Source organism: Macrobrachium nipponense, chromosome 11 (assembly GCF_015104395.2).
Source record: "Macrobrachium nipponense isolate FS-2020 chromosome 11, ASM1510439v2, whole genome shotgun sequence".
NCBI classification, from domain to species: domain Eukaryota; kingdom Metazoa; phylum Arthropoda; class Malacostraca; order Decapoda; family Palaemonidae; genus Macrobrachium; species Macrobrachium nipponense.
This window is the reverse complement of record NC_061087.1, coordinates 86197504-86225218: the sequence shown is the minus strand read 5'-3', so window position 1 is coordinate 86225218 and position 27715 is coordinate 86197504. Positions and strand designations below refer to the sequence as shown.

Genomic DNA, 27715 nt, shown 5'->3' with positions numbered 1-27715 from the left:
AGTAAATAGTTTGAGAGGTGTAACAGGAGGAAAACCTCACAGTTGCACTATGAATCAAGTGTTATGAGAGGGTGGAATGTACAATGAAGAAAGAGAATATGAAAAGAGGTACAGTGAAAGGAGGTACAGTAAAAGGAACGAAAGTAGTTGCAGCTAGGGGCCGAAGGCGGGCTGCAAAAAACCTGAAGTAATGCCTACAGTGCACCACATGAGGTCCACTGACGGCACTACCCCCGGCGGAGCTCTCTATTGGTCTAGGCCAAGCGGTTACAGACACACAAAACCTATCGGGGAATAGATAGGGGTTTGCCGCGCCAATTACAGTACAAAGATGTGTATTCCAAAATTGTCATATTGCAAGTATTTAACGAGAAACTGATTGATCAAATAGCCTACGAAATGGATTTTCCAACTAGGCCTAGGACCAGTATCCCATCTCAACTTGGGCCTAACCCTATTTTACGGTACTAGCCAGGCCTTTGCAAGCTTGATTAGGTAGTAGCTAATATCCTAGTACGCCAAATTTATTGCTGTAAAGCAGAGAACATTTTCCACTTTACGTCGGAGATCCTTGTTCAAATACACGTTATAAGGTAATGGTTATCTTGGGTGGTACTGAAGGAAAAGCAAATGTCACTACAACCTATATGAAGTGTTGTTTAAAGCAAACAATGCCAGTCAAAGCGGACTGATAGTCCTTAGCTTTGATCTTGAGCTATCTACCATTCACCATCGGGAATGGTTTTCTCTGTATCTGGGAAAACAGTATTCACCAATTCATAACATGCGAATGTCTAAGTTAGCATTGAACCTCTGCAATCGTTACCTTAATAACAGCAGTAAACAAGATAACCATCACACTATCACTGTAACAAAAAAACTAAACGGTCTGGAAACTGTTAAAACCCTACTCCAGTTTTGCCAAAATCCAAGTGTCAGCAACCATGATTTGTTACAAGGCTGTATCCAAAGATAGTATATATGGATCATTCCCTACTTCAGAAAAAATTCATTTACTCTAAATAAATATAAATATACAGACATTTATCCATTGTCCGAGCTCTATAGTGGAAAGTTCCAAAGAAGAGAGAAAACTGATCATTATGCGCGAGTTCTCTTCAGGTATCTGGCAATACTAGATTTGCTAGCGTTAAACGTTTTCTCTTCAACTCGAGCAGTCTCCCTGAGAAGTGGCCTCAATTTATATTACGTGTAATTTTCGTTTCTGGGCGAATTACCGTATAGCTTCATGCAATATTTTTAATGTGCAGTGTTTTTCTAGTTTGTGTCTATCAGTATTACATATTGTCAACGATGTAACAAGACTGTCTCCACGTAACTATTCCAAGTAGTAGCTAAAGCTTTGGTAAGTTTCATGGTTTACTTATAGCTAATGTTTAGAACATCTCCCTCCAAGTTTCTTGTTCAAAAATAGTGCTTCACCTATGGTTATGAAGACTTTTTAGCTCTTTAGTGCTTAGCTTGAAATATTTTAAAGGCATTGGGAAGCAACTTTGACTTGCGTGTTATAAGCATATTTTCGGTGTTGAAGTTCAGTAAAAGCTAACGGTAAAACTGCTGCATTTTTGCCTGTAGATCCAGGTATTAACTTGGGTATGTTTTTGAAAATTACAGTTCCCTTTAGAATTTGGGTTAATTATTAAGAATTTACCGATATTTTTCGGAGGTCGACTGTAATTAACCTCCAGAGGCTAGTACTAAACACGACGAAATACATTTGACTCCCAATCCCTAGTGCCTGTCGTATTCGCAGGAACGTTCCTTGTCTAGAGGTTGAGCCAGAATGTTCATCCAAATTCCCACTTTTGCCAATGATATGCCTATGCATTATCATTTGAAAATCAGTCGCTCTTCCATAAAACATTCTGTTGAAATTATGCTAATTGTTATTCATAGGCCTATGTGCAGACCACTAAAGGGAAGAAATTTACTTGCGAGGCAAATCTGGAAATGTATGTTGGTTAGGCCTAATTTGAGAGGTAGACCTTAACAAATATATCATTACGGGGAAAAATAAAAAGGTGAAAATTCCTGAGTAGATCGAAAATATGTGGCGCTAAAAATTACCGAATTTGCAATATATATATATATATATATATATATAATTTTTTTTTTTTCCAATATAATATATATAAAAAAATATTAATAATTAGCATGTTTGCGTACCTCCCAAGACTAGAGGCTTTGGCTTTTTCAACGGTGTTGAGAACGCTGGTTTATACGTATGGACACTACGTTTTTGGGGCATAAATTTGATGTGCAGGATAACGCAGCAGCTACAAATTGTGATAAATGCGTAACTTCTATTGTAGATTCACATCAACCGTGCATCTGATGTCTAGGCCAGTCCCGTACGACGCTCCTGATTGGCTGTTGATAAGCCAATCACAGGGCTGGAAACTCTCAGTCTCGCGAGAGAGTTCACATAGGCAGGATGTGTGTTCCACCTCTCCTGTGGGATACTTTTGAAAGACATCCTTCAGGAGAGGTGGAACATAGTACAATCCTGCCAATGTGAACATTCTCGGGAGACTGGGAGTTTCCAGCCCTGTGATTGGTTTAACAGCCAATCAGGAGTGTCGTAAGGGTCTGGCCTTGACATCAGATGCACAGTTTATGTGAATCTACTATAACTTGATCGACTTGAGCATCTTAATTGATAGGATTATGTAATAAAATTTACATGTGCTTTGGTTACGTGGCCCAGAAGTCTAGACATGCATACAAGGCTTACGTCAGGAGTACACGAGCTACTCTGTGGCGACAGGGATGTGGCTTCCCATAAGTTTCCATTGTTTATAAGCTGTCGAGCACACGAGCGTCTGTGGCCAGCTGTCGCAGATCCCCGCCACAGTTTACGTAAAAACAATAGAAGCCTTTGGGAAGCCACACACCGGCGCCATAGAGTGACTCGTGTTCTCCTGACCTTAAGAACGATATCAACTGTTGCTTCTTTGTGTATGGCAATTTACGCAAACATAATAATAGATATAAGCTTTGGGGAGTTTCAGAACGAGGTTGTGGTGTAGGGCTATTTGAGGCAGGGTAATTTGTGTGACATGCACTCGCTAGTTAGAAAGAACTGTAGCAGGTTAGGTTTCCACTCGTGACTTCTTGACAATAAGGATGAAACATGCTTTAACATAGAGAGAGAGTTTTCTAGTTTTTGCTTAATACGCTGTGTATTTTTAGTAAAGATTGAAAAGGCAAACGGGTTGGAACAATTAGTCTATGTGTGAAACTTGGAAGTAAAGGTGTATGCAGAATGCATGGATCCAGAGGAATTTTAGACTAGAATTTATCTAGGCAATTTTGAGTATATTGAGGATGTATAGTGTAGAAAGTAAAATGCTGAGAGCAATTAGAAGTCCTTTATGTTGGCAGTGAGGCCTGTATTAGAGGTGTTATGCATGCGATTGACTTGTTTTTGTGTAAACACGCGTAGTATGTCCTTTACATCTTTGGTTTTATAGTATAGTGGATTGAGCAGTATAAGAAGTTAGAGACAGCAATGTTTATATCGTATTTGTGAGAAAAAAACTGATGAAGCAAGAAATTTATAAATATGTGGATGGGGGATTGAGTAGGAGGATTAATGTAGTTAAAAGGATGAGCCTTAGTGCTTGGGAAAGAATGGAGGATTATAGAATTTTTGGAAGGAATGAGGAGAGGGAGATCTGGTCAAAGATGTGCTTAACATCCAGGAAGCAACAGAGTGAAGTGGCAGTTTAGTATAAACGTGACTGTAATCGCAGTCTTTCTAATCTTAGGATTTACCCCATGTTAGACGAAAGGCTCAATGTTTTATATATATATATATATATATATATATATATATATATATATGTATGTATGTATGTATGTATGTATATGAAAGTTCGTGGACCCCATTGATAGAAGGAAATGTTCCCTAAGTAGTAGGTGTGTCTTTATAAAAATAGTTAACGATATCTGCGTCTGAACTCCAGTGAAACACAGGAAACACTATAGCATTCTTGCATCGTTGCATAGTGTGTCACCAAATAACCAAGAGGCTTGGAGAATCTCACAACAATAGTAACTAGTAAAATAACTGAAAATCACAATGTAGCATCTTGGGCTTGGTTGTAGGTAGACCTAGTAGAAGCAAACGAATGTTTTCTAGCAATGATAAATGGTGCAATATGTGTAAGGGCATTTGATGCTCTGTCTTTTACCCTTTTGAGTAGGTTTTAAGAAGTTGTTGATATTGTGGAGGACTTTTGCATAGGGGTTTCTCTTTTGGTTGAGAAGTAAAATTTGAATGTGGTGGTGGTGGTCACTCTCTCTTCTGTTCTTGGGAGCGAGCCCCAGTTGGAGAAAAGGCCTAATTTTGATACACATTTTATGTAGTGTATATATATAAATATATATATATATATATATATATATATATATATATATATAGATACATATATATATATATAGATAGATAGAACATATTATATATATATATATATATATATATATATATATATATATATTATAATATACACACACACACATATATATATATATATATATATATACTACATAAAATGTGTATCAAAATTAGGCCTTTTCTCCAAACTGGGGCTCGCTCCCAAGAACAGAAAAGAGAGTGACCACCACCTCATTCAAATTTTACTTCTCAACCATAAGAGAAACCCCTATGCTAAAAGTCCTCCACAATATCAACAACTTCTTAAAACCTACTCAAAAGGTTTTAAGAAGTTGTTGATATTCGCTTGCTTCTACTAGGTCTACCTACAACCAAGCCCAAGATGCTACATTGTGATTTTCAGTTATTTTACTAGGTACTATGGTTGTGAGATTCTCCAAGCCTCTTGGTTATTTGGTGACACACTATGCAACGATGCAAGAATGCTATAGTGTTTACTGTGTTTCACTGGAGTTCAGACGCTCCTGTCATTAACTATTTTTATAAAGGCACCCCTGCTACTTAATTTATATATATATATATATATATATATATATATATATATATATATATATCATATACATATATATAAAGTTTGGTACACATACGTATATAATGTTTTATATGTAGGAAAAATATTTCTTTTCTCCAAGCAGGGGATCACTCCCAATAAAAGACAAGGCAACAATCACTGCCTCATTCATACTTTACTCCTGAACCTTAAGAGAAACCCTTATAAAAAACACACACACAATATCAGCTACTTCTTAAACCTACTCAGAAGGCTCATTGGTAGAGCTTCAAAGTCCCATATACACCTGCACCATTCACTCCTATTGCAAGCACTCGCTTGCTCTTAGATGTTGATAACACTCTCTTCTAAACTAAAATCACAAAGATGCTGCATTGTGGTTTATTATTTTACTAGGTACAATGGATATGAGACTCACTGCGAACCCCTTGCTATTTAGTGACCAAAAAAAAAAAAAAATCGCGCGCGAACGCATACAAATATATGTGTATGTATATGGGGTTACGCCAGAGCTCGATAATCTCCTTCTCTGCAAGTTATCCGAGATGAGGTTGTGAGCTTCATGCCGCTTTAGGCTACTAAATATGCATACAGGTACACATTTATTTGTATGTCTATCCGTGAAATACTGTTTAATTTGATTTAAAGCGTACGTTATCCTGCAAATTACATAGAAACAGCACTTTAAATAGCAAGACTTTTTTTTTTTTTTTTTTAACCATGCTGTTAAAAAAGAAAAAAAAAACTTTCGTCTTTAGATTTCAAGATTATTAGAATGATGATGCTAACTGTATGACGTCCATGACATTTAAGGTTTGTAAACTCAGTTATGATGAAATAATATCTACATTTTATAATCTCTCTCTCTCTCTCTCTCTCTCTCTCTCTCTCTCTCTCTCTCTCTCTCTCTCTCTCTCTCTCTCTCTCTCTCTCTCTCAAATTACCGCTATTATTCTTAGCTCCACGGTTTACCAGGCTCGCTCTGATTTGTAGTGAGTGCGTGTGTATGTATAAAATGAGAATTTCCTAATCATGCAAACGAAATTTATGATTTTTTTCAGTATTATGACGGATTTCATTCACTTGCAAAGGAAGCAATATATATATATATATATATATATATATATATATATATATATATATATATATATATACATACACACATTGGGTTGGAAATAAGTCGAAACCGGTCAGGACCTGCACCCCGCCTCTTATTTTTCACCTGTGGATGTGTGCTAGATGAATCACGTGCTAAAGTGATTATAACCATATATATATATATATATATATATATATATATATATATATATATATATATATATATATATAATCTCAATTTCTTACTTTCTTTGCTTTATCTTCCTTATCAGCATTCAAAAAGCAGCTGTTCCACACGTTAACAAAGAATGTCCGAGTGAAGTGAACAGTTTTAACTAATTTTGTAATAATAACTGTCGGTTGGAATGTCTGCCGCATTCCGGCGTTATATCAACAAATAGTTATGACTGTATCTAATTTCGATGGGAGAATTAAGCTGATTTCCATGTAATGGTATGTACCCGACCCGTGTCTGTTTATGTAGAGATGAATTTCAGACTTGTAACCAGCTTGTTACATTCGTATTGGCTAAAACATAATCGAATAGCTAGTGCCGAGCCTGTTTGGATAAACGCTACTGAAATATCTATTTTTATTTTTTCCTTTTGTCACGATGACTGGTACTTAAATGGAATAAATGTTTTTATCCGCTTGTTAGGTGAACTAGACACTGAACTAGACACTTAAAAAATTTATAATTACGAAAGCAATGGCCAAAATATATTAAGATATAAAACTATTCTGTAGGAAATACGAAATTATATTTAATTTCAAAGACGCAAGTAGAAAGCAAACTGATGGTAAAATTAGTATAATGTACTGGAAATGAAAAAAAAAAAAAAATTCAGAATAATTAAGGAATATCTCTGGTCTTTTGATCCTTTCAGTGCATTGAAATTTGTTGTGCCTTTGAGAGAGCCCGTTGTAAATTTACTGGCTAGGCATAACATATTGATATTGGATCATTTCTTAAGTCATTTTCTGTTTTGATTAATGTGCGGTTTCTCACATGTACTTACCAACATAAGCAAATACATTTATCAAATTCGGCGATTTTTCATCGATGCTGTCCTTTTTTTATTTATTATTTTCTTTAACAAAACACATGTGAAGGCCTAACAGGAGAGAGAGAGAGAGATGGATGGATGATATTCTATATTCGCTGGTCGAGAATCTATCTATTTTAGTTTGCTTTGATATGTCATTGTAGGATGGCAGAGTCTATACTACGTAACAGTGGGGAAGTGGTCAAAGAGATGAGATCCTTTACTTCACGCTACAATTTCTCTACGTTAAGGCAAATGAACGCCGAATATACGCATATAAGGGAAAGGTAAATGCCTTAGATATTGAAACTTGAAGCAGTTGTTAGAATAATCGTAAGGATGAAGCCAGTAATGAAATACAAAGCCTCTTGCCTATTTGAAGGATAGCAGCATGATATTGATACCACTGAACTTTCGCGGAAAGTTAACGATATGAGTTTCATAGTCGAAACTTATCAGTCAAAGAAAGAATTGGTCAGATACTGTTATGTCTGTAATCTCTGGAGCTACACTGTATTATCGGAAGCGACTTATTAGTGGGAAAAAACTAAATGGAAGCCCAGTTTAACAGTGTGGTCAGGTCTATGAACACCCCGTAGTGGGGTAGTGCCGTCAGTGGACCTCATGCGGTGCACTGTAGGTATTACTTAAGGTTCATTGCAGCGTGCCCTCGAACCCTAGCTGCAACCACTTCCGTTCCTTTTACTGTACCTCCTTTCATATTCTCTTTCCTCTTCTTACTTTCCACCCTCTCCTAACACTTGATCCATAGTGCAACTATGAGGTTTTCCTCCTGTTACACCTTTCAAACCCTTTATTGTCAATTTCCATTTCAGCGCTGAATGACCTCATAGGTCCCAGTGGCCTAAACTCTATGTTCGAGGTCTATTTGAAACAGTTTATTGAAACAGTTAATATATGTATATAATCTATCTAATCTATCTATTATGTTATATATTATCTATATTATATATATACTATATAATATATATATACATATATATAGATATGTATGTAAGTCTATCATATTACCGTGATTCATATACATATATCGAGCTACAAATGTCCTTTAATATCTAATTCGCTCTACCTCGGAATTGATATATTTTCATATATGTTTAACAGAGGGGGAATTTATTAAGCGATAATAGAATTGGCGGCCGACAGGCGCGAACCATCGACCTCTCAATTCCAGGACTGGCAGTGAAGCCTTAGCCAACCTCGCCACCGCGGCATAAACTTATATCTCTTGCGGTGGCGAGGTTGGCTAAGGCTTCACTGCCAGTCCTGGAATTGAGAGGTCGATGGTTCGCGCCTGTCGGCCGCCAATTCTATTATTGCTTAATAAATTCCCCTCCGTTAAACATATATGAAAATATATTAATTCCGAGGTAGAGCGAATTAGATATTAAAGGACATTTGTAGCTCGATATAGGTATGTATGTATGTATAATCCACAAATGAACCTGAATAACAAATTCACTTTAATCTAGGGACAGCTTACACCAAAAGGAAATTATATATGTTGAATGTATCTGCCAAGACCTGGACAGATGCACTCATTTTATAATTTCCACGGAGTGTAATTTTTCCGTTGGTTAAGCGAATTCTATGTTACGGGGTATTATTGTGGCTTAATATTGGAGAGTGTCAGAAGGTTACTTGTGAATCAGTGATAAAGCTATCACATGAACATACACACACACTATGCATGTGTGTGTGTTGTTTGTGTATAAAACGTTTTATGTATATGCATGTGTACATGCTTTGAATATACACCAATACATTCAGTATATATGTATAAATGGATGTCTGAATGCATGTTTGCAGAAAAACGTGCAGTTCATACACGGCGAGGAAGTAAAGTTTATTTCATACGCTGACAAACATTTTCATAATTTATGTATATATATTTTATATATATATACACACATATACATATACATATATATGAATATATAAACACACTCAGGTGTTTGTGCATCGAGTCCATCATCTTAATTAAGAACAAGACACCGTTCATTTTAAGGCGGAGTGGCGGTCGAGTCGACGTGACGCCGCAAACTATTAATACCAAATGCCCCACCACTATACGATCAGGAAGGCGTCTGCCGAAACCGAGATCTGACTGATAATAATAGATATAAGTTGGCGGCCGGATATGATGACCCTTAGTCCAATAATTGTTAATAATTTGCCCTAATTCCCTCTCTCGAATGACCTTATATAACATGAAGGTAATTGTCTAAATTCGCTTCCCCCGAAATTATTCCTCGAGTTGCGTCCTGTATAGCCTACCTAGCCCTCTCACCCACCCGTTACCCTTCCCCCCTATCTCTCTCTCTCTCTCTCTCTCTCTCTCTCTCTCTCTCAGGCATTCCTCGCTTATTGTCTTTCTGATCATTACCCTCTTTCTGTCAGGCATTCAGTCTTCACTGGTTATTTAATGTTATGTCTCTTCATCTTCGTGTTTTTCCATCTCTCTCTCTCTCTCTCTCTCTCTCTCTCTCTCTCTCTCTCTAAGCCACATTCCATTTCCTCATTCTCTCTCTCTCTCTCTCTCTCTCTCTCTCTCTCTCTCTCCACTCGTTCTTGAATATACCGACAACTGGCAATTCCCGAAACATAATAAAGGGATTCGATTTTGAATTGTTGCAGAATGAGGACCCAAACGCCCAGTCTGTAATATTCCAGGTCCATTACCAAAGGAATCTAGTGGGAATAAGGAAATGGAGAAGTGAGAATTCGCTAAGATTAGGTTAGATTTGCCTTCGGATTATTGCTGCAGCACTAGGAACAGGGACGGCCGAAAGGGGAAGGCGGAGGAGAAGGTGGATGGAGAAAGAGGTTTTGGCTAGGAGGTACTCGCTTGGCCAGGTGGGGTGGGTGGAAGTGGGGGGAAGGAGAAAAATGTTTCCTTGGCCGGATGGGAGGGGAGAAGAAATTAGTGGGGTTACAGTGGGATGGAGAGGAAGGTTTTGGGTATGGAAATGTTTTCATGGCCACATAGTGGGATCGGCGACAGGAAAAGGTATTTTAGGGAGGGGATGTTCGCTGGGTTACGTGTGTGTGTTGGTGGCGTTGGGGGAGTAATGTGGTGTTTTATTATTGGTGAATGAAGGATATTTTAGGCCGGTGATGTACTCTTTGTCGATGGGAATGGGTAGGAGAAGAGCAAGGTGTTGGTGTATGGAAGATGTTACGGAATGTTTTAAGGTGGAGGGGGGGTGAGCGGTGTTGTTTTGGGGATGGGGATAGGGATTTTAAGTAGGGGATCTTCTGATGGCCAGTCGGGAACGGCGTGGGGAGGGAAATAATTAGTGGTCTTGGGTGGTTTGAAAACGTGGCAAGAAGTTATAGGTGGGGAATGATCTCTCGGGCTACATATAAAGGGGAAATTGTAGGTGCGGTATGCGGGACAGAAAAAGATCTGTGTTGGGGATATTCGTGGGGAGGGAGTGGCGAGGTAGGGGCCAGGGAGTAAAATAATGAGGTTTTTTTTTTTTTGGTTTGCCTTAGAGGTGGTTTTATGTTTTTGATTTTTGCCTTACGAAGTGGGAAGGAGATATAGTGAGGGAGGATTTACTGGTGTGGGATTCGGTGTGGGGAAATAGGGTGGGGTTGGGGTGTTGTTATGCACAGTTGATCTTTACATTTACAAGGTGGGGGGGGGGGGGAAAAAGGAGGAGGTTGTCTAAACGGGGAGGGCCAGGAGGATGAGTGACTGATATTGTTGTTGCGGTAGGTTTAAAGGAAAGCGTTTTAACTTTTGGTTATTATTTTTATTGTTCATGAAAGCTCCGTGATTGTGCATTGCTGTCGGTTAGATGAACATAGTAGCTCACGATTGCTTAAATATATACAAACATATACGTATGTTTGTGTGTGTATGAATGAGTTTGTGTAAAATATGTGCGAAGTAGAGAGAAATATAATATATGTATATATATATATATATATATATATATATATATATATATATATATATTATATATATATATATAGGTATACTGTATATATTATAGTATATATGTATAACTGAATCACGAAAGTTTGGAACGTGATAAATCCATAAATAAAGGTATAAGCCACGAAGGAAAAATAAACAACGGAGTTCTGCAAGATCTTTCGACGTTCAACGTCCTTTACTCTGCTGACTAAAGGACGTTGAACGTCGAAAGATCTTGCAGAACTTCGTTGTTTATTTTTCCTTTGTGGCTTATACCTTTATATATATATTACTATATATATATATATATATATATATATATATATATGTATAATATACTATATATATATAATATTTATTATCTATTTATATATATATATATATATATTATTATATATATAATATAATATATATATATATAATATATAATTGTTAATATCATATGGTCTGCTGGGCATTGTCACCAGATGAGTAAGAGATTATAATAACTTCAAAGGCCCCTCAACATCTGGATTTCGTCATACTTTTTGGATACGCAAATCACTAGGAACCCTGAGATCCCAATGGAAGACAGTGAAAAAATTTTGAGGTCCGTATCAGAGTTGAAGGTGCTAGTTGTATTAACGACGTCAAAATTACATAAGTATCCAAAAATACGTGAAGAATTCGACAAGTTAGGGGGTTCTGTGGTTATTACAACATAGTTTTATTTGTAATAGCTGTGTCGGCCACATTTCGTTTTCATTTCTCGATTTCCACACAGTTTTTCGGTACGCGTGTCACTACTTAGTCCATAATCCCAGTGAAGAAGCAGATGTAGAAACTTTGATACCCGTGGCTGGATTTCAACTGACACCCGCGTTTCAGATTGAGAATAACGTTAACTGAACCACGAAGAAAGATATTAAAGAATATTCCCTCTCTATTATATATATATATATATATATATCTTTATCTATATAGATTTAGATATATATGTATCTATATATATATATATATAATATATACTATATATATATATATATTATAAAAAATATTTATAGTATTAAATAATATATAATAATCCTTATAAGTTATATATATTTATTATATATATATATATATAAATACATACATGCATACATATAATACATACATACATACATACACATATACGTGAGCGAAAAAGGGTGAAGTAAGAGAAATTACTGAAGATATGCCAGCCAATTCATTTTCCTACGTGCAATGATGCAGTCACTGTATGTTTTGATGTAACGGATTTGCTTAATACAATAAACTGTCGTTAAAAATATTGTAATCGACCTTCAAATTATTGCTTATTAGGTCTCGTCTTTGGAAAGATGCACAATAACTATTTATTATCTGATGTGTTCCGGTCTCTCGTAGTTACATGGAATGGGATAAGTAAAAGTGCAAGTTATAAAATATGGAAAAGTAAAGTGATAAGTAAAAGTTCGATAACAGATAAGAGTGCAAATTCGAATACTTGGAAAAGTGATAAGTAAATTGCTATTTAAATAACAGAGTAAAATGATAGTTAAAAGTGTCAAGTTCAATAACAAGTTTGAGATCTTCGAAAAATTATAAGTAAAAATATAAGTTCCAGAACATGTGATAGTAAGTTCGAGATCTTAGAGAAGTCATAAGTAAATGTTCATTTCCTAGTACGGGCAAGAGAACTAAGAAAAGTGGTAAGTGTATTTGCAAGGTAGTCATTTTTAAATGAGTAAAATTGCTATTTTCCCGACAAAGAAAATGATTAAATACAATAGCAAGCTTGAGAGATGAAAAACTCCCATAAATAAAAATGTAAAATTGAAGAACTTGGAAAAATGATAAGCAAAAGCTATAGTTTGAGTTTGAGAATTTGGAAAAGTAACACGTGGAAAAAAGGAAAGTTAAAAAAAAGTGCAAGTTTTAAGGACTCGGAAAAGTGATAAGCAAAAATGCAAGTTGGAGAACACTCATTTTGAAAACAAGAGACGAGACATAAAATGATTTGCGAAATACAGCGTTACATAATTTGGTACGGGATGAATTATATCTCATCGTTGGATATGTGGAAATATTTCTTGAAAATGAAAACTGATTTGTTCAGATGCAGCTGAATTAAATGTTGAAATGCATGATATCGGACCGACGTCAAATGTAGATAGCGAGGGAATAAGCAGAAAAATGTGAATTCGGTAATCAATGAAAGCAAGAGAGCCGCATAATGTACGAACTTGTTGATTGGTAATGTAATCGAATGAAAGTGAAGAATCGATGATTAAGGATTGCGTAAGTGGATGGAAGCATTGATGAGAAGGCAATTAATGAGATTGCTTCATTACAGTTAGGGCAATTACAGGAAAAATCGGGAAATAAATTGTTGTGTGATTAGATGAAAGCAAGATGGTCCCTTTATTTAGATGGAAGGACATTAACCTAAATATAACAGTAATCTTTCTTGGAAATTCGAAAACTAGAAATATGTAGAAATAGATGAAAATGAATTTACCTCGAAAAACAGCAGAATGGAAAATCATGTGGGAAAACGGGGAATATGAGATGATAATATTAACAGCAGTAAAAATTAAGATGAAAAACTGATACTGAAAATAATATAGCAGACAAAGCAAGGTTGCACATAAACGAATCATCATGATTAAGACAGAAAAGTTTATATTTACAAAATTTATGATCAGTAAAAATGAATATGTTGAAATAATCTAATGAAATTGGTCAGTATGAAGCCTTCCGTGAGGCTTATGTAAATAAAGGAACTTCTTAACAGAAGAAGGAAAACTGAATAGGTTTTAAAATTAAAAGAAAATAAGCACGTTAATCTACTAGCAGTTAGTTATATGTGAAATGCATGTAGGTGGATACTGAGAAATCGATTCGGAAATGGATTCCGTGACGTTATAAGGCAAATAAGCCAAGTATTGTTCCATAACAGAGACAGTAAGTGATTTCCTAATAAGACCCACAGATTAGCGTAGAATCCGAACCAAGACTCATTACAGTTGCCAAAGTGCATTTCGTCTCACCACTAAACCCTGCAGGATGCTGAGCTCGAAATTCGAAACCGGTCTCAATTATTGTGACGCGAGCGAACCGACCAATAAGTCACTTAAGTGAGATCCAGTATAAGTGGGATAATGAAGAAAAATCATGAAGGTGAATTAACTCCGAATGAGACGCTGAAATGACAGCTAAAAAAATTAACTGTAAATAGATATAAAGTGCCCGTGAAAATGATGACCAATATTCAGTAAATAAATATGTAAAAAAATTATACTGCCCATAAAAGTGGGGTCGTATAAAAACACGAAACAGTATATGAGTATAATTGATTTAACACATTATCAAATAGGTAACCTAATCATTTATGACATCCTATCACAGGAAAATGATGTACAGAAGTAGATGAAACTGACAGAGTAAATGTGTGTATCAATAACAAATTATGTAAATGAATTTGCATTAAATTTTTAAAAGTGTGTGTGTTTGGATTATGAAATTGAACCCAAGAAAATTTTCCGATGAAAAAAAAAAGGAATGCCCTGGCCTCGAAAGTGTATCATATAGAGCGTAGCATTGAAAGAACGAGACAAATAGAAAATCCACTTTCCCCAATCAGGACAACTCCGATGTGCTCATCGACGCTGCAATGATAAAGGGACTAATTTTGTCTCTCTGCGGCTAATGAGGTATGATTACGGGGGACTACCTGCTCATTAAGGCACCTGCCGCTTTAATGCCAAAGCTTAATGGCTCTAAATAATTGTTCTCTCTTATTCACCGCTAATTCCTTAATGACCTTTAAACACTTCAAACGATATGTCGGCCTTTATTAAGTTGGGCTTACCGGCTGCCTGTTTCGCTCGCTCGCTTGCCCGCGCGAATTCGGACGATGATGATGATGATGACAGTTTGCGGGGCGGGAAAAGGATTTCAATGACGTACTTAAGAGAGCTTGATCATTGCTTGACTGACAGGAATGTAGACACAGCTCGTCTCTGTTGTCAGGTAATGGGAGATGAATAGGTTATCCATTTACCCACGCAAGTAGAGATTTAATGTAATGAAGGTTCTACCTTTGTGACAGATATATTTAGTCATTTATTGACAAGGAAAGTAGATAAACTTTTCTTTATTTATTATAAAGAAATATTGAATTTAATGAACCATATTCAAGTGACAGCTTAGTCTTATAATAATCCTGTAATATGTTTTGGTTAACTGGTCTTTAGCATGGCGTTTGTAATTTTCTCTGATCATGTACAGCCAGAGGAGTGAAAGGAACTGACACAGTTTCCTAAAAGATGTGATTGGTGCTTGACTGTAAAATTGAAAATTTATGTTCTTTTTTTTTTTTTTTTTTTTTTTTTTTATAAATGAAATATTTGGGACCTTCTTTGTTGTATGAGAGATTTATACTTTGTCGCCGTTATATGAGGGAAGATATAGCTTGTCTTTGTTGCTGTTTAAGTGGTTACTCATTTTAACGCTGTTACTAATTTCAATGCTGTTGAAATAGCTAATAAATTAGAAGCTCTACTGGTAGAGTAACTGTTTCATTAGAATGCTATCTAGCATGATGTGTGTCACATGCAGACATCGAAGTGAAATCACCAAGTTAATATTTATAACAATTTCTAATTTGTCTTTAATTCACAAAAAGGTATTATAACACATTCATTGGCGTTATCTGAGTTTGGTAATATTCATTATGTAATATAACCAAGCAATCTCACCTGGAAGTAAATGTTAAAGGCTAACCTCCTCATCGGGAAAAGGAACCGCTGACCTGTGATTCATCAGGCTAATATATATCCACTCAATCACGGGGGTGATAAAAGGAATAAGCTATAAAGGTATGCTGCTGCATATACTTTGGAGACATGGTGGGTCTACTGTACCCTAGCTATGGTTTTTGTCCACTCCCTCACCCCCCCCCCCCCTCCCCCCACCATCAGTAAATAAGATTTCATAAGTAAGTAGTGGTTATTTAAACAATCCTAACTTAATTTAATTATTTGGATAATGTTAGGTAAAAGGTAGTCTCATTTTTCGTGTTTAACAACAAGTAACATGTAGCACAATGCAGGATGTTCGATGCCAGACAACTTTCATCTAAAATCTCTGTTTCATACTATTGTAGCAATTCCTGTTCTCAGCATATTTGATTGTGCAGGTTGTATGATGTTACGTGAACAGATTTTGTTAAGAAGTTTTTAACAAGTACTGTAATGCTTTTTTCATCGCCGATGACCATGTTTGTTGTGACATTAGTTTGTGGTATCAGGTATGTCAGCTGACCTCTTCTTCCCACTCCTCAACAGTATCCGAAAGCCGAATGATTCGAGTCGTTTGCTGCGTGTATTGCTCGCCATTTCCTTGACCTTCTAAGGTGGATACTGCTTACGGTGTGCCTTACAGGACATACTGTAGACGGTACTAGAACTTAGCCATTTCCCTGACCTTCTCAGGTGGATACTGCTTACAGCGTGTCTTACAGGACATACTGTAGACGGTACTAGGCCATTTACTTGACCTTCTAAGGTGGATACTGCTTACAGCGTGTCTTACAGGACATATTGTAGACGGTACTAAAACTTCTTCGAAACATCCCATCTTTTCCAGGTGTATTGCTTTCTTTCTTTTACTTCAGGTCCCTTAGGTCTCTTACTTCTTACCTGTCAAGTTTTTTTTCCCCTAATTTTCAGTTCTCAGTTAAGAATAAATCTCTGGGGCGAGTCCTAGAACAGTTTGGAAATGAGACCTAACGGCCCCGTTCAGTTACATAAGATTTTAAAAATCTGATCTTGCACGTCAGGTGTGAGTGTAGTTTGGGAAACAGTTTGGATGGTGCTGCGCGGAACAGGGAAATAGTTTGGATGGTGCTGCGCGGAACAGAGAAATTAGTTTGGATGGTGCTGCGCGGAACAGCTGTTCCCCCTAGCCCGGGGTAGAATCTGTTATAGAGAGCTTCTTTATTTAATTTCCTAAATTCGGATTCAAGGTTTTCAGTGGAAAACTTATATACAAAATTGTTGGAAGTTCCAGAAGTTGTATTACATAGTTGTATTCTTTCAGCGCAACATATTCCCCATTTATAGTCGTGGCAAGAGCATCTTTGTTCTTGAGCAGTGATACTTTTAGGATCATACCGCACCTTACTTAAGCATTGTTTTATGTCTTCGATTCCAGATGTTTAAGTTTGAAGGGTTAAACTTTTCTGCTAATGATAAATGCTTCGCTCTAACACCTTTTTGTGTTTTGTTAAGATTTTCACTCATTTCTCTGTGATTGTCGCCCTTAAATGTGATTTTCAGTTCTCTGCGATTGTCGCCAATTTAAATTTTTTTCCTTTTTAAATGTGATTTTCAGTTCTCTGCGATTGTCACCATTAAATGTGGTTTTCTTGTTACCCCATCATAAAATTGATATGGTTGTCCATTTTCCCACCATAGATTGAGCAGATTTCCTCCCTCAGCCTGAATTCCTTCGTTTCCATCTACTGAAAGTTACTTGTTTGTGTTTCCAAAGGCGAATGAAACTGTTGCTACTCGGAAAGTTTCTTCCTCATTGGCGACTGGAGTTCGCGTAAAAACATTTCACGTGCTGTTTTCCATTCTTCTCTTGATTCCTGAATCCAAGAAACAATTTTCATACTTTCGAAACCTTTTTTTTTATCACTTAGAAAGAGTTTGAAAGGATTATTTTCTTAATCTTAAAACCCTTTTTCGTATTTGATCAACGAGTAAAAGTTGCACACACAAAACTCCCATTTTTCGAGACCGAGAGAATGGAGCACGGGAATTATTGGGTTCTGTGCTTGACACTTGTAATACTATCGCTCGTAATACTATAAATAAAATAATAATTTGAACGTAAAGATGAATAGATTTCACATTAAATCAGCATGAACGCTGACGAGAGAAAGGAAAAAAAAGATGTCACAGCGAATAGATTTAATACAAATGGAACATAACAAAAGCGCGCACAATAGAATGAAATCCATCATAAAAGAGAGAATGAAAATGCATCCTTGGGAAGAATGGAAATGTCTGTCGGACTGACCTAGAATAATGACTGAAGCCATTTAAAGACTTTATTCCAAAATGAAGCAAATCCGCATTTGCAAACAAATGCACAAGCCTTAGAAAATACTGGCATCACTCGCCACAAAATAAATAAAAAGCCAGTGATCAATATATCGCATGTTACAAAATATCATCGCAACCATATTTACATTACCCTGCGTCCGGTCAAATCAGTATTGTACAATAATGTCAAAAACAGACGGAAGAATTTTATTTTAAACCAAAAATCAACCTGCCCTGTATTAATTCAAACATTGATAATTCAATTATTTTACCCAATATCCAGTTGATGTGGAATACTCATAATAAAAAAAAGAACTCTGTTAATTCTACCCCAACGTCGAAGCAAAACATTAAAGAAGATGATATTGTTGAGGTCTCATGTTTTATAGCCGGTTCCATCGGCGCAATATCGCCACATCATTTTCTCGCTCCACAATTTCATCTGTAACCACCATTACACGGCCAACTAAAGCTCTCTCTCTCTCTCTCTCTCTCTCTCTCTCTCTCTCTCTCTCTCTCTCGCCGAGACAGAAGAATAAAATTCACTCGCCTCAAGTCCCAAGAGGATGTCTTTGGGACAAAAATTCGAATAAAGCTTATCGTTTTTCGCTGGCAAATTGGTAAAAAATCGCTGGAAAACACGGCTTAAAATGCAATCTTTTCGGAGGAACCACAATGTTTTGGCATTACCCGTGTCGAATCCTCGTCAATTAATTGCGCAAAGTGGCAAAAAAGGCCGGGAGCGCGATACAGAAGATACTGTTTTTAGAGTCGCCCCTCTCCCCTCCCCCTCCCTCTCTCTCTCTCTCTCGCTCTCTCTCTCTTTCTTTCATCTGCTTTCCTCGATATAAACCGGCCTCGTCATGATCTGCTTTATAATTCGAGATTACAGCGTGGCTCTCTAATCCCTCGGGATGGTCTTGTTCCCGAGCTGAGCCTAGACATTTCATTAATAGACCTTGTTTGATTTCTCTCTCTCTCTCTCTCTCTCTCTCTCTCTCTCTCTCTCTCTCTCTCGTGTGCTTGCTTAGATGTCCCCAGAGACGCCAAATGAATAATATTTCATTTCCGTCGGTTTAGAAGTCCGTATTCCGCCTCCTTCCTATCGGTGCCATAATTTCATAATCGGATTGTCCTTTCGGGATATGGTCGCTTTTGTTGCCTCTAACTTCTTGCGCATTTTAACTTCTGAGAAGATTGCAACGCTTATAAATATATTATATTGAATGCGAAACCAGTTGTAAATTACTGTAAAAACAGTGATGTTTCTGCTAACGCTTTCATTTACGTTAGAATGCATTATTGACTGGGAGTATAATGTATCGAATAACCCGTCTACGCCTGAACACCTGCGCTTGTTTTTCTCTGCTCTACAACCACAATATTTCAACGCATCCCTTGTTATTTTTCAGCCCATTTGACTCCTTACCAATCGCTGTTTAAGCATATCGCTTACTGAAAAGGAGAGAGAGGCTGTTTTCAATCCTTTTGCGAAACTACAGAACTTCAGTACATCCATCCGCATTAAATTCCTGTAGAAAACAAAGCACGGAATCCGTGTCGTTTTCCATCTGTAACACGCCTTGGTATGTTTTGAATTGCCTTTTGCATTCGCGTTTCAACGTCAGTTTGACTCCATGATATTTCCATAGAGTAATTCAGAATCCTGTATTTGTGGTCATAACACAACAACAATTTAACTTCTGAAACACTTCTGGATAACAGGGGAAATTTCCTCGCCGCGCGACTCCCCACCTTCAATATCAACTCTCTCTCTCTCTCTCTCTCTCTCTCTCTCTCTCTCTCTCTCTCTCTCTCTACCACACGGAGGAACGTTGCTTCGAACATTCTTCATAATAATAATTTTATCTTGAGGTAAATAGGGTCTCGGAAATACAGTTCATAAAGATTTCTTTTAACATTATTGCGATCACAGAACTCCTAAGGTGGACGATGCCTCGCATTGTATAGCAATTTTTAAGGTATATCTGAATTTGTGTAATGAATTATATTAAAGGTTGCGCGTAGAAAATCAGATATTAATCTTGTGATATCACTTGTTGATTATATTCTTCAAATTCATGTAGCCTATATATATATATATATATATATATATATATATATATATATATATCTATAGATATATATATATATATATATAGATATATATATATATATATGCTTGCGTGTATTAAAACTCATAAATATACCTCAGATTTCAAACATCTCGTAAACCAGTGACCGCTGCGGTGACGGTAATACATCGTCCCCAAGTAAAAAGATTCAAATCCTTTCCATCCGAATGTTTTCAATTTTAGCCGGTCGATTATTGCATCTCTGCCATGGCGAACCTCATCACATGCTCAGATGACATGACACGGACTTACTGAAAGAGAGAGAGAGAGAGAGAGAGAGCTAATCCTCGTCGTTAATATCAAAGGTGATTGATGCCGAAATAGGACGATAATTTACTCAGCTCTGTTTCTGACTGATTAACGCGATGTCCGAAGCGCGTCCCGGCGATGCAGCCTTGGTGGAATTCTAGCGCTTGAAGTTAATGAAGACTCAGGCTTGGGAGTCTGGGAGAATTCCTCCTGTTCGGGCAACGACAGCTCGAAGTTGTGTCCATTGGAAAGGCTGGTTACGCGCAACTGCTGATAAAATACGTGTAACAAACCTTTTCCTTCCATACAATTTCAAATTTACGTTGCACGAACAGAAGGGATTCTCCCAGCCTTAATTTATATCTATTATTTTTTTTATTCAGTGCAGAAGTCTGAAAATAGGTAAACATTACAATACCAACTTTCTGAAGTTCTCTTAAAAAAACTGTTTAAAAGTATCAGATTTTAACATAATAGATTAAGACAGTTATCATAATTGATTAAAACAGGTTTATAAGTAGTAAAGTGAATTTTAAAATGAGTCAAATGTAATATGTTATTATCACTGAGATAATGTTTTTTTAATTCACAATTTGAGGAAATTTAGAACTTAAATTTTTTTTTCTTAAATAACTATGAATAATTAAAATAACAGTTTTAACAATATAACTAAAATAGATAATAGCATGGATTTCAAAGTATCAAAATGATATACAGATAATTAGAATGGTAGTTTTCTGATTCTAAATTTAAGCAATAAACTCAAACAAATTATTTGTAACGATAGTTGGCAAGGATACCAGTTTCTGTATCCGAATTTGTAAGAAAAATTTTACATATTCACATATATATTATATATATATATATATATATATATATATATATATATAGATATCTATATATATATCTATACTTGTGTATAAAAAAAATATCTTGGTAGGCCTCGTTCTTGTAAAACAAGTCTTTTTAATCAAAGTCGTTTTAGAAAAATAATTGAAAATGAAGAATTCTTTCAGCAATCATTGCAACATTTTCTTGATTGAAATAATACAAGAATACTGATGAAATCACTCGCGAGAACTGCCTCATAACGCAAAGCTCCCTTCTTATCAATTTTAAAATGAATGCTTATTATCTTAATTGGTATTTCAACATAAGCTCAATGGTAATTTTCATGATCATCTCCGCTGGAAGTTTTTTCCTATTTTTTTTTATAATTCAGATTCGTTTCGCAATTTCTGAAGAGGCTTGAGCAACAATATTTATTGTCAGAATAATTGTCGTCGACGTAAATATGAGTGAATTACTTTTATGTAGAGACAAATCATTTTTCGTCAGAACTGAACTCTTTTCTAGTTTTTAGTACTTAGCAAAGACTTCCACATTTTTATTCGTACGTCATGATGTGAATTTGTATTATTTATACAGAGATTAGAATTGTTCGTTTGCACTTTGCACAAGGCTAGAAAATGTGTTTCGCTTACGGTGATCGTTGTTTTCTTTTATTTTCGAAGTATTTTTATTCATTAATCCGAATCTCTTTTAATCACAATTAAAATTATTTTATATACATGGCATGAATTCTTGTTAATGGTGTATATTATTACAATGGCGTCGGTTTCATATGTACATGTATCATTTATCCCCTTTTGGGGGTGGGGGCGGGTGGTTTAGTGCCGTCGGTGCACCTCATGCACTGCACTAGGCATTACTTAAGTTTCTTTGCAGCGTCCCATCGGCTCCTTGCTGCAACCCATTTCATACATTCTTTCCATCCTCTCGTAGCCATTGTTACACCTTTCTTACCTTTTTACTTTCGTTTCCGTTTCAGAATGACGTCGTATGTCCCTGCGCTTGGCCTTGGAACTTAAGTCTATATTCTGTTCTATTCTATGTCCTTATAATTTATTGATTTCTTTCCGTTTTTGCCTTATTTTCAAATGAACTCTGATGATGATACTGATGCCCATCATCATCATCATCATTATCAACTTTTGCGTTTAATGTTCGAGGTCCCTCTGTCAGCCCTTCCTTCTGTCCAACAGGTGGGCACATTTGTAGCACACCTGAGCTGAAAAGGAGGGAGCTTTTCTGGTCGAGATTCGTATGTTCTTTGATATATATCTGGCGCAAAGTTTTCACAGTTTAAACTTCTCTAAAACAACTGGATTAATGTCAACCAAACTTGACGGAAAGCATCCTTGATAAAGGGAATTAAAGTTTGTTCGAAATCTGGGTTACGCCTCCTTTCCATGGGCCTTTGTATTTCCTAATAACAGATATAATTTTCTTTAACAACTAGTTCTTCTATGACATCAACTGATTTTGATTAGATATATCTTAAATTTCTTTTTGAGTGTCTCTTCAATGTCACTTTCTTGGTTGATTTCCTCAGGAACTTACTTACTTACCATCCTAAGAACCTTTTCGAGACAATGAAGGCAACGGTACAAGGTTTGGGCCATTTTTGGTCATCCAACTTTGAACCAAGTAAACAATACATTCTTTTCTTGTTTCGGCATGAATTTGAAATCAGCCGTATTCGCTGCCATGATGTCACACAAACTCAAACTTACGGGACATCAGTTTTGTCACTTAATCGAAAAATATTGGTTACTTGGCGTTAAGTTTGGCCAGATGTTTGCTATCTTGCTGTAGGTGTGTTTATCTGGGCCCACTCCGCTGACAGCGCCATGTAGGTCCTACAAATTTATTTGTCATTAATGTAGAAACTTTTGGGATCTCATACGACGTACTCTACAATACTCTACTTGAGAAATAGGAAGGCCTTCAGTATCTTCTAGAAAGACGCGATATATTCAAACCTCCTGATGTCAAGTTGGAGGTTATTGTACAGCCTAGGGCCTGCAAATTTAGGTTGAGACCGGACATTCAAAGTGCATCTTGGCTCAGACAACTTGACTCCATCTGTAGTCTCATGCATTCGTTGTTATAGTATTTACTGCAATGTGTTAATAGCTTGATAGCTTAAAATCCATATTGTAGACATTAATAGCCCTGTAGTTCGTTTTAGTATATTTTGTAATTTCCTCCGTTGTATTTTAGGTAAATTATAGCCGATTCATCACCACATTATTTATTACATCATCAACAGATAAAGTGCGGTTCAGAACCGCACCGGTATTACGGAATTTTATTAACTATCTGGCCCAGCTCAGGTAACTGTGGTTGCTTAAATGCCATCTGTTCTCTGACGAAGGTAACAATTTTCTTCTATTTCTTAATGTATAAGTTATATTTGTTATAATAAAAACAGCTTTAATTTCAGCATATATCTCTGACAAACTCATTATGTAGATACAGATGGGATAGGACCCAACATTATTCCCCACGGCACTCCTCTTTTTAATGTTCCATAAAGATGCAAGAAATCGTCCACGTACGAGACTTGTAACTTTGTCTGGGAATATGTTTCTTTAGAGATTGCCTATAATTATGCCAAAACATAATATGATTCATACTGTTTGTCTTTTTTTGTGTGTGCCAATTTTGCGGTGGTTATAAAAAAAAAAGGAAGTAACAGTCACATTATCCTCTAACTACTCAGTAAAGAATGAACGCTTGTGTCAAAACTTTCATGCACTTACAAAGAAGCAATACTGTCGACAATGAACTAAACATAGCATGATGTTACATAACATAGCATAGCATCTCTCGTCCTCCTTACTGGTGTCAGCAAGGACACCGAACACTACTGTTTTCAGTTTTACTCCTGAAATGTCTTGTCATAGAAACATGGTGGTAGCAATACTTGAGCTGTGTCGCTAATGAAGGGAGAATGTGCTTTTATTTAAATGCACATTCTCCTTTAAGTGTTTTTGTAATACACATTCTCCTTTCATGTTATCGAGAGTAAAATGTAAAGATGTTTGATAGTAAGGCTGCTCAACTAAGTACAATATCTTGATCATTTAAATGGTAAAAAAAAAAGAGATTAGATTGTTTTAGTGCATCCTGTGCGAAACTACAAATGGCAGAAAATTTCTAGTTATTAGTGACGTATATTTTCTTTCCTTTTTCAGCTATTCACATTGACCTTGGTTGTTTCGTATACGTGTAGATATCCTGACTATACTTCAAGCAAACTGACAGATGATTTACAATAAGGTGATGGAACCTACAATGACTAAAGGTTGGTGTTTTTTTTTTTTTTTTTTTTTCATAAGAATACTAGCATTTCCTTACATGGATAACTTATTTTATTTTGAATTATTATCGCGAAAAGCTGCTTAAGTAGTTTAAAATTATAATTGGCAAAGTGAATCCTAATCGTTGGGGAAGTCTTCTTCTTCTTCTTCTTCCTCTATTTATTATTATTATTATTATTATTATTATTATTATTATTATTATTATTATTATTATTATTATTATTATTATTATTATTATTATTATTCTTTCGAATCATGAACTAAATCTTCCAAATTATTTAATTGATTAATCCAGCATTATTGCATCTTAGTGATCATAGAGTAATGGGAAATACAACGCAAATCGCTTGTTCATTTGATACTATGCATACTGATTTTCCGTACCTAGAACCTGTTGGGTTTTGCGCTACTGAACAGTTTTAGTAGGGGCATACTGAGGAGTTTGTGAACTTGAATAAGTTGAATTGTCATAAATTTTGTTATGGTGAATATTCTCATTTCAGCAACGTTTGTACGTTGTAAAATTACATGCATTTGAGACTTTATTCCCTACAACGTTTGCAGATTACGGTATAAGAAAAGTCTACCTGTAAATGGCGAAGTGTCCTGATGAATTTTCTCGATTTGTGGGATCATACAGCATTTTCACTCACTCGGGGAGTAAGACTACAAACTATGTTGTTGTTGTTGCTGTTCTTGCTATTGTTGTTCTTGTTGGGGGTTAGGAAAGCCCTATGGAAAATCATATAAAGGTCTGAAAAAGGAGTTTCACATATATAATATGCATGTTAAACAGTACACAACAATTATTTCTAATAGAATATAGCATATTTATTTTAGTTTTCATTGGTGAAACAACGCTCTATTTGGCCGCAGATTTTAGCATGCACCCCAAGTAAGCTGGAGGTCGGATCACGCCTTGTTGATAAATACAAGAGTATATGATGTAATGGCTATTCCTGTGAATCCCTATGCCTCTTAAGACATCTTTAATTCATTTTACAAAAGAGAAATTGAAGTGCGGTCAAGGTGACGAGTATTAGTCGCCTTCAGAATTACGGTTTGAAATTACTCCTTAGCATTATGGATTGTTATCGTACACCTGGCACCAAGTGTCACCTTAACATCATACAATATAGTCTCAAGTGACGTGGAAGGCGAAATATCCAATTATCTGGTTAATTGCGGTGAGGTCAGAGTTTTATACCTAAGAAACAGTAGCCCCTTGTTAAATCTAATGTTTTCAATATTAGGCTTATCATCACTGTAAATTGAATTACCAGAAGATTTTATCTCTACCTTCCAGAGGATCGTGTTGTTCTGTTTATGGTTATGTCCGTCTCAGATATGATTGTTTCTAGATTGGTCTGTTGTCTTGTTAAGTTATGAATGTGTAGTTTTAAGAAGTGGGACCCTTTCCTCTGTAGCTGCTTTATTCGTGTATGTAAGGGGACATGCTCTCTCTCTCTCTCTCTCTCTCTCTCTCTCTCTCTCTTTCACTCTCTCTCGTCTCTATCTCTCTTATATAATTAATTTAGTAAAACATATTTATAACTCTATATATATATATATATATATATATATATATATATAATCGCTTTATTTATTTATATATATGCACTTATATCTGTATTATATTAATAATATACATATGCAATATATATATTACTCGTATATATATCTAATGTGAGTGCATGTTTTTGTGCTTATTTGTAACATCCACCATGACTAACTACCTACCTATACACACACACACACACACACACACACACACACATATATATATATATATATATATGATATATATATAGTATATATATATATTTCTATCACAGGAATGAAAACATAATATCTTTTATAAAATGAGTACATGGCCTCTCCTTGGTTAATCCCTTGCCTGGTTTAATCCAGGATAGATTGTTGCCATCTGAATAACTAACGTCAAATATGATGACCTTTGTACGTATGCAGTGGTTTTTATACTGCTTTAATCTTTATTGTTTCTCGTAAAACTGAATCTCCTTTTTTATTTATTAATTTTGTAGCATAAGGTTTGCCTAGGAATACCTTAGAGTAAAGGCAGTAGATCTTGCACTCCAGTGTATCACTGGTCTCTTGCCCGCATGCCAAGTTTATACATACATACATACATACACACACACACACACATATATATATATATATATATATATATATATATATATATATATATATATATTATGAAGTAATTTTTCACGTTATGATAATGAATGGGTGAAAATGATTTTTTCATTTGATTGTCAGATACATTTATATACCATATGTATGCATATATATATGTGTGTATTTATATATGTATATGTATATATATATATAGATTATATATAGGATATATATATATATATAATATACTATATATATATAATCCATGTGTTATACTAAATATAAAACTCACACATTTTGTATTAATGAGAGACTTTTGGTTGGGGAGAGAGATCGAGAGATGATTTATCATTTTCTGTTCGACGTTTATGAATATTTATATTATATATGTTATGTGTGTTCTGCCTCACTCATACGCTAACCGGATAATTTGATTGAGAAGTTTGGGTGATTGATATTTTTCTTGTCGCAGAATGGTTTCAGCAAGATTAGGTGAGCATAATGAATTATATGTACTTACAAACACTTGAGATCATTGCAGAGGATTTTAAACTGAATACCTGCACAGTGGCAAAACAAACATTTACTAAAGGAATATCGTTATTAAGGTGAAGGACTGTTCAAGCCATGCGATTCTTCAGTTTAAACAGGAACAAATGAAAATAATCATTATTGCCAGTATGTACCTCTGTCATGATCGTTTTGCTCAAAGTTAAAAGTGTATTGAATAATTTAGTCACTGTTACGTATTGCTGCCATTACTTACTTTATCTTGTAATTTATCTTAATCATTACTCACCATACCCGGCAGAGAATTTTATCATTAGTCCTTTAGCTAA

The 27715-nt window shown here is 35.7% G+C and overlaps 1 long non-coding RNA gene across 1 annotated transcript in view; it reads left to right on the top strand.

The window, feature by feature from the left end:
* Positions 1 to 1175: 1175 nt before the first annotated feature.
* The window catches only part of LOC135209238 (uncharacterized), a 267111-nt gene continuing 240571 nt past the window's right edge, over positions 1176 to 27715 (top strand). The window contains exons 1-2 of the long non-coding RNA XR_010313338.1: positions 1176 to 1366; positions 24609 to 24718. This is a non-coding gene — a long non-coding RNA (uncharacterized LOC135209238). The remainder of the gene's footprint in view (positions 1367 to 24608; positions 24719 to 27715) is intronic.